This window comes from Ailuropoda melanoleuca, chromosome X, assembly GCF_002007445.2.
Source record: "Ailuropoda melanoleuca isolate Jingjing chromosome X, ASM200744v2, whole genome shotgun sequence".
Lineage (NCBI taxonomy): Eukaryota > Metazoa > Chordata > Mammalia > Carnivora > Ursidae > Ailuropoda > Ailuropoda melanoleuca.
Genome location: NC_048238.1, coordinates 30,372,366 through 30,387,285, shown reverse-complemented (window position 1 = coordinate 30,387,285; position 14,920 = coordinate 30,372,366).

Sequence of the window (14,920 nt, the reverse complement as noted above, 5' to 3'; positions counted from 1 at the left end):
AGCTAAGTCAGGGTCTTCTGTAAATCAGGCATTTAGGGAAATCAGTCTCTCGGTCTCAAATTCTGTCCATTTCGTATCCCCTGGTTCCATTTTAGATAGAAATCCTTTCATACTACTTATTCCATTCTTTAAAGAAAGGTCAAGCCCCAATAAAAAAATAAAAATAAAACCAGGAACAGTGGAGTTGGTCAGCATAGCGACGGCATAGCTCGTCCCTCATTTTTTGTCCATCGTTGTAACAACTAAAATTCCGCATCCACCGGTGAACAGAAGCGCCTCTGTGCAAGTCGTGAGAGTTAGAACTGTGCAGCCAGGGCCCCGGTGGGCGGGATCGTCTCGGCGGTCTGTGCCCCCGGTTACGTGCACGCGGGCCTGGCCGTGCCTCCGCGCCGGGACCAGCAGGAGCCTGTGAAGCGCCTCAGCCTCCGCTGGCTGTGGCGAGGGCCGGGGCGTGCTGACTTGGGACACAGCCATGGAGGACTCAGCCCTCCTGCAAGTCCCGGTCTCCTGAGGACCTGAGGGGAGATTACCCACTCCGCGGGAGCACAACAGGAACGACTTCGGACGCAGTGAGAGGGTAAGAGGCACTGTGCCCCCGCCGTCATTCTCCTAATGGGGAAAGGTGCCCGGCTTCCCCGGCTGCGCGCCATGCTGCTGGAGAAACCCGTTTCTTTCTTGCGGCGCCCAGAGTGTTGAGGTGGGGCCGCCATGACTGGAACGGGGGATGGGGGAGGGTATTAGGAAAGAGGCAGGTGAAAAGTACCCGAGAGCATTAATGGGACTGTAGTTCCTGCTGTGTTCTGAACGCCTGCAGGAAGCCTGACCATGAGCCCCTTCCTCGATCCCACGTGGTTCATGAGACAAGTGATGGAACCAAGCCCTACGCAGACTGTTTAAGAGCCACAGACTTAATAAGTGCTCCAAAAAGTACTTGTTTCTCCCTTTTGATCCCCACCCCCCCAACCAAATCTTGCAGATTCATCCTCTATAGAGTTAATGTATAACCATCCCTTCCTTTCTAGGCCCGTTGCACCTGCCCTGGTAAGACACAGCATACCTGGATTGCTGTACCTTGTCACCTTCCAGTGCACTCAGTTTGTTTTCCTTCCTATCAGTCACATTCACAGACTGGTGGGGGTTCTCTTATCCCTTGCAGTGGAGATGGTCTCTTCTTCAGATTGAAATCCAAATCATTCAACAGTCTTCATGCCTTCCAAGCACCATCTTGTCACCACAGTTTTGCCCTCATCTGCCTGAAACCCAGAGCTTAGGTCAGAGTGAATCTCTCGCCCAGTACCTTTGCTTGTGCAGTTCAGTTTGCCTAAAGGACACTTCTCTCACACCTGCCTGGCAACATACGTGCCACCTTTCAAAACTCTGCTCAAAATCTGCCAGCAGAAAGTTTTTTTAGATGTCAGGTGTTTTCCATCTGAATTAACGTCTTCTTTCCCAGTTCTTTGTTTCTGTGCTTTATACCAGTGTAGTTCTTGTCGCACTATGCCTCCTTGTCACTTGGGAATGAATGTTTCCCTCACTTTATTTCTGAGCCCTTAGAAGACAGGAACTTAATCATCTTTGCATCCACCACATTACCTAGTGTTATTCCTTATGCATAACATTAATTAATTGTCTTTTTATTTGAAGTGGATTTAGCATTTGCATCAAAAGCCCTAAGCAAGTAGGAGAGACAGTCTTGGAATGTGTCTCCTTATTAGTAGTTCAGTGCTCTACCTGCCATACAGTTGGGACTAGTAAAAGCAGTTTCCAGGACGTTACCACAGATTTAAATATGTTTATCAAAACATCACTCATAATACAGCTAGGGACAATGCCCTGTCTAGTTTGATTCTCTGTCTTACCTCACTTTTCCTCATTTGGGCTACAATCACAGGATGAAGTGAGCCCCCCTCCCCCCCTGTTCTGCCTCAGGGTTCAGGCAATTCTCTGAGAATGACCTCTTTTATCCAACTCCCAGCCACTCCCACACTTGTGTGTGCAAGGAATTCAAATAGGCACTCTTGTCTGGATTTTCTAATGCTTTTGTTGCTGTCAGTCCTCTCCCTTTCTGTGCTCTGAATAGCCTCTGCCAGCTGACACCTTGATAATCCACCTGGCTCTTGAGTTTATTTCTCCTTTTGACATCATCCCCCAGTTTTCATTGTTCATTTATACCACACTGTGGTTTACTCCCAGCATATCCATACTGCTTTAAGAGGAGCGATGACACATTCAGAAGAGGGAGGCATCTAAACTTCTTATCGTGCACACAAGGGTGATATGATTATTAGAGACCTAGTTAAGAATTACTGATGTATCAGAGATGCTTGTTAAGCCAAACAGCATCAGTCGTATATGTATTTTGCCCTTGTACCCCAAAAGTGTTTGTCAGTAGCAACTTTTTGATAGAGAAACTGCTGAGAGAAAAGGATGAACAGTGGGCATTTAATTTTCAGTATGAACATGTGAGAGAAAGATAAAGAAGCCTTGACATCTTGACTAAAACAGAAACAAGGTGGGGATTGAGACAAGGGATGGAAACAAAGTGAAATTCCAGCCTTAAGCCAGTGGACTAGAAGATATGTCCTCGGGGGACATTCTCTCGGTATTTGACATCATTTTCATTTAAAAGGCCTTTTTGTACTGGATTTATATATGGGTCCAAAGAGAACAGAGTGTGAAAATAAATTGAAGACAAAGAATCAGTTATAAACCATGCAAAGACCCATAGCAAAGTAGAAAATCTCCTGGAGATAAAGCGTTGACATGGAAAAGCACAGCACTATGCTGAACGAAGAAATAATCATTCACAGAGGCAAAGATTTCTGAGGATCATGCAATGTTATGGCAGTTTTATTATTCTGCATAGCCTGTGTGCATTTGTTTACTCAAAAATTATTTTTTACAATCTTTATGTACCCAGCATGACACAAGGTGTATGGTGTTGGTATACAGAGACAATTGAAACAAAGTTCTGGCTCATGAACTTGCTGTCTGCTCTGCAAGTAGAAAATGATGATCTTTGCTAATGTGAATGTATGATCTCTTTGCCCAGACTTCTGTGATGTAAACCAGTGCAATACCCAGTCCCAAAGAGACCTTACAGTTCTCTCCTTATTCATCCAAATTATAACATTCAGAACCTTAATTTGGGAAGAATTTTCTCTTCCTATGCAATATCCAGTCTTCCTTTTAACTTGCTGATACCCCGTGAACTTGTCTCTTGAGTGATATTCCTGGTTCTCTGGACACAGGCCTGCAGAGCAATAAATTCTGCTTGTTTTATCAGTATTGGTGGTCTTTGCATTTTGATCTGACACTAATGAACCTTTCTATGCATATACTAGGGAGTGATTATTATATAGACAAGAGATGATCGATCAATTTTCAGTCGTGTTGCATTGAGGAGAACACAGGACGCTAGGGTAGGTTAATTGGCTGTGATGTGTATCTTGTAAAAGTGATTTTGTAATATGTGTACATGGCATTTGCAAGGTATTCATCGAGAAGTTGAATAAACAGTACACATTATGGCTACATATTCAGTGTACAATATTTTAAATTTATTTGCTGTTTTCTAAAGGTAATATGCAAGGGTTGTTCTTGAATTCTAGAACAGTCCACTGAGATGACTGATGTGGGGAGATTTGGCCAACTTCAATGTCAATAGCATCTGTCAATAAGGGAGAGAAGTAAAGCAATATCATAATTTTAAAAAGGTGGGAACTTCTATTTCACATGGAGAATGATTCTGGATTCCTCTCTCCACTGGCAGGCATTTAAAGTACAAGCTGTTTTAATTAATATTTGTTCTAAAATGCTCTCCCAAAGTCCTATTCATTATTAGAACCATTTGTAAATAACTTTCAATCTTTATTTGTTTTAGACTATTTGGGCTTTGTATTTCCCTAGTTTATAAATTTGATATTTATCTGTCTAAGTGGTCCCCAGGGTAGTCAGATATCAAGAAATATCTGAATCCTCAGGACTTATGGACTTATATCAGTCACAAGGCACCAAAGGTGTCAGAAAGACACAGGGGCAAGGTCATAATGTCAAATGCTCTCTGCTCCCCCCATCATTTGTGGGTTATTTTAATGTTAGAGGGGATTTGAAATTCGATCCAGAGTTTAAAATTTTCCTTTTGGCAGTTTCTCTTTTTTTCAGTTTCTTATAGAAACATTGTTCAGAATGTCTGTCTTTATATAACTATGGTGCTAGTTCTTAACCTGTGGAAAAACAACATCAACAAATCCTTGAAGATTCTTCAAGCACAACCAGTCTTTGTTTTATTTTATTTTACTTTAAGAATCCAAAGGTGTTGGAAAAGGATTCAGGGAGAGGAAACTGTTGCACTGTATTCTTTCCACTATTTCTTAGTCTAGCACTTGTGAGTATCAGTGGCTCATAAAAGCAAAGGGCATGAAATCATTTTAGAGACTAGAGCAGTTACATGGGGAAGAGGAGGAGTAACTAGAAAGAGGTCTAACGGTGTCCACAAACTTCTTCCTTATCTGTAGACGGCAAGGAACATGCTATGTTGTGTTGACATTTGTAGCTTCATATGGCAAAAGGAGTCTGAAAAAGCAATAAAAAATTTTACTTGAAGTTTCTTGTTTGAGCACCACAATTTGCTCGTTAGCATGCGAATTTCCTGCAGAATGGAAGATAAGATTTTTCTGGAAATCTGGAAGTTTTACATGAAACTTACACTATCCTTTGAAAAAATACACATGCTGCTTTGATTTTTTTTTTTTTTTATGATTAGGAATTTGTAGATTCTTTGAACATTGGTCAAGTATCTATCAATTCACTAACATGTTTATTTACTTAATAAACAGGTGTTAAGTACTGCTCTGAGCTAGCTGCTATACCCAACTTTGAGATATAAAGACACATGATCCCTGATCAGATCTTTCCTGCAAGTGCCCCCTGACTGGTGGGGAAGACAAGTATAAACAGATAGTTTTCAGGCCACCTGGAAGGTGCTATGATTGAGACCTTGGTGTGGAAACACAGAGGTGGGGACCTGGCTGGGGAGTGAGGAAAAGCTTCAAGGAAGACATTACATTTGACCAGGATGTTAATGGAGTTGGAGTCTTCCAGGTATGGAATGGAAGTATGAACTGTCAGACTGGCATGCTCAGGAACCAGTAAGCAATGGCTAGAGCTCATTGGGTTGAGGAATGACAGAAAAAAATGGGAACAAATATAGGTGGGAACAGAGGAGCTTAAGGTAGTTGACATTCTTCGCTCAGGGATAGATATATTTATATGGAATTTAGAACACGAGTTAGATCCTGATATAAGTTTTGTGACTTATTGGTAAGTTGTTATGAGTCAAAAGCAAAGCTAAACATGATAATGCTTATAGGAAGCTTATAAAAGCAGTGGTTCTCAAACTCTAGTATGCATTAGAATTATAGGAGTTGATTGCAAAAAATTCAGTTATAGGGTTCACTCTCCTTTATTCTGATTCAGTATATTTGGGGCTGGATGCAAGAATCTACATTTTAACAAGTTCTCTTGGTGACTCAGAGATTCACATGTTAAGACAAAATATTGAATAAGAGGGGCATGGATATAGCTCTGAAAAACAGAAACATTTAATGAGCCATGAGCGGAGAGAAGAGGCAGCGGTAACAAACTGAGAAGAAACTGGTTAGAACGAGAAATATCTAGATCCTGCTCCTGAGGTAAGGGTACCAGTCAGGGGTGCTGTCTCCACTGAGCCAACCACAGCGAGGCATAGAATCTGAACAGACTGGACAACATGGAGTATTTGCCCCTGGGAAGGGAATAGTTAAGGGGAGACTGTAAGGAGTCTGGCGAAAGTTCTGGGACTTTTATCTAATTCCCCTTTAAACGCTTTATTGGCATTTACTTGCAGTAAGAAAAAACTGGCATTTATTTAGTGTCTTTCTTCTAACAAGTCAATATTATAAGGTTTGTGTCAACTTCATTAGTCTTTTTATTTTTAAAACTGTCTTCATTTTGCCCTTTTGAATTACATTTTGCTGGCTATAGAATTCTGGGTTCATAATTGTTTTTTGTCTTAGTTCTTTGAAGCTACCATCCCATTTTCTCTGCCCTTTCTTGTTGACAATGAGAAATATACTGCTTATCAAATTGCCATTAACATTTAGTTTAACTGGGGCGCCTGGGTGGCTCAGTTGTTTAAGTGTCCGACTCTTGATTTTTGCTCAGGTCGTGATCTCAGGGTCATGGAATTGAGCTGCGCGTCAAGCTCCTTGTTCAGCGGGGAGCCTGCTTATGATTCTCTCTCCCTCTCCATCTCCTTCTGCGCCTCCTCCCCGCCCCCCCCCCCCCCCCCCCCCCCCCNAACTGACTTCATTTTAGCTTTAAACAAATTTTTTTTTAGGGGCGCCTGGGTGGCTCAGTTGGTTAAGCGTCCAACTCTTGATTTTTCCTCAGGTCGTGATTTCAGGGTTGTGAGATCCAGCCCCACATGCAGTTCCACGCTGGTTGTAGAGCGTGCTTAGGAGCTTAGTATTCTCTCTCTCCCCTCTCCTTCTGCCCCTCCTTCCCCCCTCTCTAAAAAAAAAAAAAAAATTGTTTTCTTTTATCCTTGATTTCCTGAGATTTGTCTATTATATATCTAGTTATGGATTTATTATGTTATTATATTATTAGTATTCTGCTTGTTACTCAAAGTGCACTATTAATTTGAATACTTAGATCTCTCTTTAATATCAGAAAACTCTTAGCTAATACCTGATCATATATCCTTTCCCTGCCATTGCCTGCATTCTCTATATACTAGAACATGTTTTCAAAGAGATTAGTGAAGCTTAAGTGGAAAGGATCTCAATAGATCTTGTGGGAATTTTAACTGCTCCTATGTATATTTTATCTCTTTTATCTTTTTGGTGTGATAGGTGAAGAGTTCAGTGCTATCAGTCAGTAATAATCTCTTCAATGGGGTTCTGTTTAGAATGTATCCTGTGTTTTATTTTTATTATATTTTTGTTTCCCATATTTCAATTTGATTCTTTTTTATACTCACCTTGTTTTAGTATGTAGCTTCATGTTCAATATTTTATTGCTGTTTTTATGAATGTTATGCCCTCATGCCTTTGAGTATCCCAGCCATGCTTATTTTAATACGTTTGTCTGATTATTCCCTAACATTGACATCATTAGAAAGTAACTTCTGGCCTGATGTGGGTTTTTTGGCTCCTCCTTCACATCAGATTTCTTCCTGCATTTTAGAATTGGAGATCATAGGCTTCTAAGGTGAACATGGTTTTTGCTTTCACCAACTGGGACTCCTTCCTCCCTAACAAAAGTCATGAAGCCACTTCTATGAATGTCTTGGGGCCCTCAGTTGAGAAGCTGCTCTCATAATGACAGCTTGGGCCTCCTCCTTGGTGGGGATATGAAGGCTATACAGAATTGGTTAGGGAGCCTCAGGCAGCTCTGTCCTGAAGCCGTGTCCATATCCTCAGGCTTACATAGCCTGGCAGTTCCATAGAAGTTGTCGCCCTAGGCAGCAGTTGTCAGTATTTTTCACCCTACTTTTATGTCTCGTAGCCCCTGGAATTAAGCACTGTGGCCGAGTCCGTTTTTCCATTTCACGTTGAAGCCTCTTGTCCTTTTCCCAAAGGGTTGACTTTGTATCTCCCACTGCCAGCTTTGGATTATGGATCTTCAACCCCACTTACAATTCCAGCTTTCTGTTTTGTCTCTGGCTTATGAAGAGGTTTATCTAAGTTTTTTGGATTCTTTAATTTTGTAATTTATCCATCATTGCCAAGTTTGTTGCTCATGGATGGAACTGGAGGGTATTATGCTAAGTGAAATAAGTCAATCAGAGAAAGACCATTATCATATGGTTTCACCCATCATATATGGAATGTAAGGAATAGTGCAGAGGACAATAGGGGAAGAGAGGGAAAACTAAAAGGGAAGAAATAAAAGAGGGAGACAAATAATATGAGACTCTTGACTCTGGGGAAACAAACTGAGGGTTTGGGTGGTGGGTAGGGGGGTGGGGTAACTGGGTGATGGGCAATAAGGAGGGTACGTGATGTGATGAGCACTGAGTGTTATATGCAATTAATGAATCATTGAACGTTATATCAAAAACTAAAGATGTACTATACATTGGCTAATTGAATTTAAATTAAAAAAAAAGAAGAGGGTACATCAAAGTAGGAACATAGTGTGTCATTTTTACTGGCATCTCTGGGTTAATTTTTTACTACACATCCCATTAGAGTTTTGCCAAATTAATTAATAAAGGAAATCCAACCACTTTCAAGTGGACATGGCTATAGAGTTTCCAGAGATTGAAATATATAGATTATAATCAGTTACTAAATTTATTTCTGTTCTGTCCAGGAGATGCTTAATGTGATGTCTGAATGTGGTGTCTCTCCTGATTGGATGAGGCCCCCAAATGTGGGGCAAAGATTAATCTGGAGCAGAAAAGAATTCACCTGATGCAGAACAAAGATCTTTACTGAATACACCCCAGGGGAGCTGTGAGCAGGACAGCAAAGGAGAGACTGGGGGAGGGGGCTGTATTTAAAGAGGGAAGGTGAGGAGGTATGGCAACATATGGAATTTTCCCTTTTTTGGTAAGTGTGCCTGGTTATAAGTAGCCCATTGGTTAATTAGGGCCTATGGATGTTTTGAGGTGGGTCGCCTGATGGGCCTGTCTCTATTTAGCCAGGGGTCACTCTGGCCTTGATCAGGTTTCCATTGTTCAAACCTGTTGTCCAAAAGCGGCCTCTTCACTTAACATTTAACATTTAAAGAGTCATATAAAAATTTCCAATTCAATCAACTAGTTAAGGATATTGAAACTGTTTCTTTCTCATCAGCTATCACTGAGAAGAGCCTTGGTCTCCATTTTAGGATTAGTTAAGTAATTTGCTATGCCCTTTTCTGCCAGAGCTAACCTATTCTCACTGAATATTAAGTTGTTGGTCTTTGTATCTTTCCTTATAAATTAACGTGTTCCAGGGTAAAATTCTGCTGTGAAAATTTAATATATTGTGTTTTATAGAGCTTTTAAACTGGGACCTTATTTTAAAATTATATCTGCAAGGAGATATTTCTACTAGAAGAAGCACTTCTTTAATCTAAGGCAAAACAGCCAATGATCTAATTTGAGAGTAAGGCCGCATCCATATGTTTAGATAGGTTAGCAGTTAGTCAAATGAATGAAGACTATATTGATGGATTAATTAACACCTTTGGACCTCAGCTAAGAAGTTCCCCTAATACATCTGAGGTCACTGACTGCAGGTTGGGAATCCCATGTCTAGGCAGCCATCAGGGCCCTGTTCCCTTTGTCTTCCCATCTGCTAAGATTTCAAGGGGATAGTCTTACTCAGCTTGTCTGTTTATTGATCTAGCTCCATGATCTGGCTGAGGACCTTGACCCCTGTCTAATGATTGTTTTCCACTGCAGAAATTTACAGTGGGGTTGGTTGTCAGGGACAGGAGATTGAGTGTTGAAGGAGTATGGGGGAGGTACTAACAGGAACTGATGAATCACTCTCATCACCTATTACCAATAGAGAAACTTTTGACATCTTGTATAACAGAGAGATAAGGCCATCCTTACTTCATGTGTAAGCTATGTGGGCAGTGATATTTTTCAGACACCAAGAGAGGATTCATCTAAAGTCATCTGCCTCATTCACGTTTAGAATTCTCTCTTTACCAATTTGTTTATGTAGTGCATCGTAGTTTTCAAAAGGTAAGTATCACTGAGCTCTAGATCTGAGTCCTCAGTATCCATTTTCATCCTCCTGCATAGCCCAACAGTTAATTGGATAAAGGGCAGGGAACTGACCTTGGGAAAAAAACAGTATATTCTTTCACTAGGAATTTGACATTGGGACTGGAGAATCTATTTTGGTATCAACTATTCAGTTAGGTGAATTTAGGAGCTGTGAGATGGCAATGTAGGCATCGATGAATGATGAAAAACATTAATAAGGCCCTACTTCAGATAGAGAAGTAAGGCAAATGTACAGAAAGAGACAAACTGGAGATGCTATGGTGGGTCTTACTTACTAATATCATTCCAGTGGCTTGTTCACATCGTGGGGAGGTTTGCCTGTATTGCTTATCCTTGGGTTTCATGTGTTATACCTGGATCCTTCTGGCAGATTTCTCCTTTACACTTAAACTTCAGGCACTAATTCTTTACTCTGAATGAGTTTACCAGATAGATTTTCTTGTGGATCTGTTTAAAGGGGAAGTACAAGAATACTGGTATATGGGTAAGGGATATAGAAGTTTCATGGCCTCAGGGTCAGCCCAGGTCAGGGTGACATGATGAAGGATGTAACCAGATATAGAGAGAACAGATACCTAGGTGGTTTTCTTTATACATATATATACCTGAGAGAAGTGATGTTTAGTAGAGATTTATGGTATTTTCAGCCAAGAGAGTCTCGATACTACTCATTCATAATATTTCTGTCCACAGTTTGTGTTACAAACACATTGCGAATATTATTTTTTAAAATAAAAAAAAATTAAGGCACCTGTAGATTCACATGCAGTGGTAAAAATGAGAAAGAGAGTCCATATTCCCTTTTCTGAGTTTTGCCAGTGGTAACTGATGTGAAATGTTGGCGTCCAGGAGCCGACAGCCAAGAAAGAATTCTTGAGTCATCTTGGGTGCAAAAACGCTGTGTTTATTAACTCACAGGGACAGGACCTGTGGTCAGAAAGAGCTGCACTGGGGTTGTGAGAAGTGACTGATTATACGCTTTCCAGCTGGGAGGGGAGACGTCTCTAAGGAATCTGGAAGCAAGGATTCCAGGACCTTGGGCTAGCTGCTGTTAGGATAAGGTCATTTACTACTGTCTAGTAAAACCTTAGTCATGAGACCCTTCAGGTGTATATCAGTGGGCCTTGTGCTTGGAGGATGATTGCTAACATATATCTTGGTTGGGGGGGGAGTTAAGAGATAAAGGGAGTTTCCAAAGTGATTTTTGTATGTTAAAGAAGACTTACAGGGTCCTGGAGGTTTGGCTAATTTCAAGCTAAGGTTGCCTTTTGCCTCTAGCAAAGTATTAACATTGAGGCAGTTGAGTTCCTGGAGGAAGGTCACCTTGCTTGTCTTAAGTACTAGTCAGTGGGCGGCAAAGGGAATTTAATTTTTTTTTCTACATTTCTTTTGCCTGTGTTCTCCACATCACTAACATCTTCCAACAGTATAGTACAACATCATAGCCAGGATATTGACTTTGGTAGAGTAAAAATGCAGAACATTTCCATTGTCACAAAGATATGTTGCCCTTTAATGGCCAAGCTTACTTCATTCCCATTCTTAGCCTGTCTTTAAACTCTGACAACCACTAGTTTATCCTCCATTTCTATAATTATATCATTTCAAGAATGTTATATCAACAGAATCATGATATGTGACCTTTGGGGACTAGCTTTTCTCACTCAGACCAATTCTCTGGAGATTCATCCAGGCTTGTATATCAACAGTTTGTTCCTTTCTGTTGCTGAGCGGTATTCCATGGTATGGGAGTGCCATAGTTTGTGTCTCCATTCTCCTGTTGAAGGACATCTGAGTTGTTTCCAGTTTCAACTATTACAGAGAAAGCTACTGTGAACTTCCATGTACAAGTTTTGGTGAGAACAAAAATTTTCATTTCTCTGGAATGAATGTCCAAAAGTTCAAATGCTGGGTTGTATGATAGTTGTATGTTTAATTTTATATAAGAAACTGCCAAATGTTTCCAGATTGGCTGTGCCATTTTACATTTTGACCAGCAGTGTGTGTGTGATCCAGTTTCTCCACATCTCCATCGGCATTTTTATAGCTGCTATTTTCAGTTGTACCCCTCTGATAGGGGTATTGTGGTATCTCATTGTGGTTTTAATTTGCATTTCCATAATGTCTAATGATGAACATCTTTTCATATGCTTGTTTTCTCTCAGTGTATCCTCTTCAGTGAAGTGTCTCTTCATGTCTTTTAACATTTTCTAATCAGATAGATTTTTTTTTTTCGGTTGTTTTTCTACTATTGAGTTTCGAGAGTTTTAATACATTGCAGATTGTAGTCCTCTGGGCAGACAAATGGTTTGGTTGCAATTATTTTCTTTCCGTCTGAAGCTTGTGTTTTCATCTACTTAACATAGTATTTCACAAAACAAAAGCTTCTGAATTTCACTAAGTCTGAGTTATCCGTATTTTCTTTAATAGATTTCTTTAATAGATTATGCTTTTAGTGGATTGTGCTTGACCATGTCAAGTCTAGGAATTCTTTGTCTAGCCCTAGATCTCAAAAGATTTTCTCCTTTGTTACTTCTAAAAGTTTTATAGTTTTAAATTTCACATTTAAATCTGTGATTGATTTTGAGTTGATTTTTATATATGTTGTGAGACCTAGGCTGCAGTTCATTTTTATCTTTGCCTCTGAATGTCCAGTTGCTTCAACATCATTTGTTGAAAAGGTAATTTTTTTCTCTATTTCATTGCTTTTGCTTCTTTATCAAACATCAGCTGAGCAGCCAGCATCTCTCATATATCTTTGTAAAATAGCTCCCAGCAATTGTACTTAAATTGTTGCTACAAACTTGGCAAAAATATGTTAGATTCAGTGTTCTTTAAAAAATAATTATTTCGTCTTTCCTGATCATAAGCTTACTCACCAAAGTAAAGTAGCCAAATGCTTTGATTAAATTAAGCTTAGAATCAAGTGTAATATCTGTAATTCTGTAAAAAAAAAGTCTTAGTTTTGACACAATATTTCCTTCTTAGTCAATAATAGCATTTCTTCTGCAGTGACTTCTTGTACTGAGGTAAATGACTGAAGAATGTCTAATTGCTCACACAGATCAAAGTTAGTTGCTAATGAAATGATAACTCCTTTATAAATAACTATGAATAAATCTGCTGATCCATAAAAGAATCATCTTTAAAGGAATCCAGTTCATTTTCTGCCTCTACCACTTTTATGGACATGAAACATCGTCTGTATTCTACCTTGTTACAGCCATTACAGTGCTGAGAGCCATACCTGGCTTGTAATAATAGTATGTTTTAATGGGAGAGATGACACATTTCATAATATGTCAGGGCTGCAATGTGAAGGGCAGACACATCTCAAAAGAAAAATGATACTCAAGAATGTCTTCTGGTGTAAAAATTAACTCCAGGAAACAAGGGTTTGCTCCATTTCAAAGATCGGAAAGGCAGTGCTGAAGAAGCATTGTGAGGTTTCCAAAGACAAACAAAACCCATGACTTAAGTTTCATTCCTGGAAATTAATTCTCTGTGTTGTTTTGTATCTGGGACAACAGAGGACGGTGCAAAACTTTAGCAAAAGCAAAATGTGACATCTCAGCAGATGTTTTCTTGGTTGGAATCTCTTGGGAGTTTAGAGCACCCTCTTATCTTGTGTGCCTTTGTAGGATAGCCCAGGTAGAAAATAGTCCCATCCAGAGTATGGCTTGGAAATGGCGCCTGCACCTTTTTTCTGAGCCTGCATATGATTCTTTGACACAATGATAGAGTATGTGTGAAAAAAAGACAATTATCTGAAAAAAATTATGAAATAAGACATGTATAGGGGCTCCTGGGTGGCTCAGGTCATGATCCCAGGGTCCTGGGATCGAGCCCACACGGGTTTCCCGGTGCATTGGGCTCCCGGCTCATGGGGCTACCCTCTCCACGGGAAGCCTGCTTTTCCCTCTCCCTCTGCTTGCTCCTCCCCCTACTTGTGCTCACTCTCTCTCTGTCAAATAAATACATAAAATCTAAAAAAAAAAAAAAAAAAAAAAAAAAAAAAAAAAAAAAAAAAATAAAAAAAAAAAAAAAAAAAGAAATAAGAAATAAGACATGTATAGACATTTATTTAAATCTCAGGAAAGAAAGATGACTACTCTATTAAGCAAAATTTTTCCAATAATGAATAAATCTAGTAGTTACTTAAATGATGGCTTTTAAGGAGTTATGTAAGTTATGATGGCAACAAGAGATGTATTCAGGCTGCTAATTGTTTTTAAGTTGTTAACTTGTGTGTTTAAGAATATGGGATAGATTGGTGATGGGTATTAAGGAGGGCACGTATTGCATGGTGCACTGGGTATTATACGCAAATAATGAATCATCGAGCTTTACATCAGAAACCAGGGATGTACTGTATGGTGACTAACATAATATAATAAAAAAACATTAAAAAAAAGAATAGAAAATTAGGAGTTGTATGACTGAGTATTCAGCTCAAAATGTGGGTCATGGTGTGTCACCTCTTCCCATGTGGTATTTTATAATAAAAAGAAATGATACTAAATCTACATTCAAGCATACTTGCTCCTGAACACAGTATTAAAAATATATTGCCCATGTAGATCCTCCAGAAATACGGCATGGTAACTCAGCAAAGCTTTTATTCTTTGGGACCAAGTTTGCACACTTTGAAATCAGCCTGTTCAAAAGAGTCAGTTCGACAGGGCATTTTGACGGTTTTGGATATGTTTTCTTGTTTCTATTTAACAAAATATATTTTAGTAAGTAAACAGATCATAAGTGTAAAGCAGCCTGAATTTTTACACCCGTGACATCCAGATGTAGAACATACCCAGCACTTCAGGACGTTCCCTTAAAACTCCCCAAAATTTTGACTGTTTTTGAACTTGATATAAAAGGAATTATATAGTTTGTACTCTCTGTGTTTGGCTTTCTTTTGCTCAGTATTATGTTTGTGAGTTTCATGCATGTATTTGCATATATCATGTATTTATTCCTTTCATTGCTGAGTTATAGCCCATCGTATGAATATGTCACATGGATTTATCCATTTGCCGGTGGATGGACATTTGTGTTGTTCTCAGGTTTTGACTGGGAAGATCATTTTTGTCCGTGCATTTTGGTATACATGTGTACACATTTCTGTTGTGTATGTAGCCAGGAGTG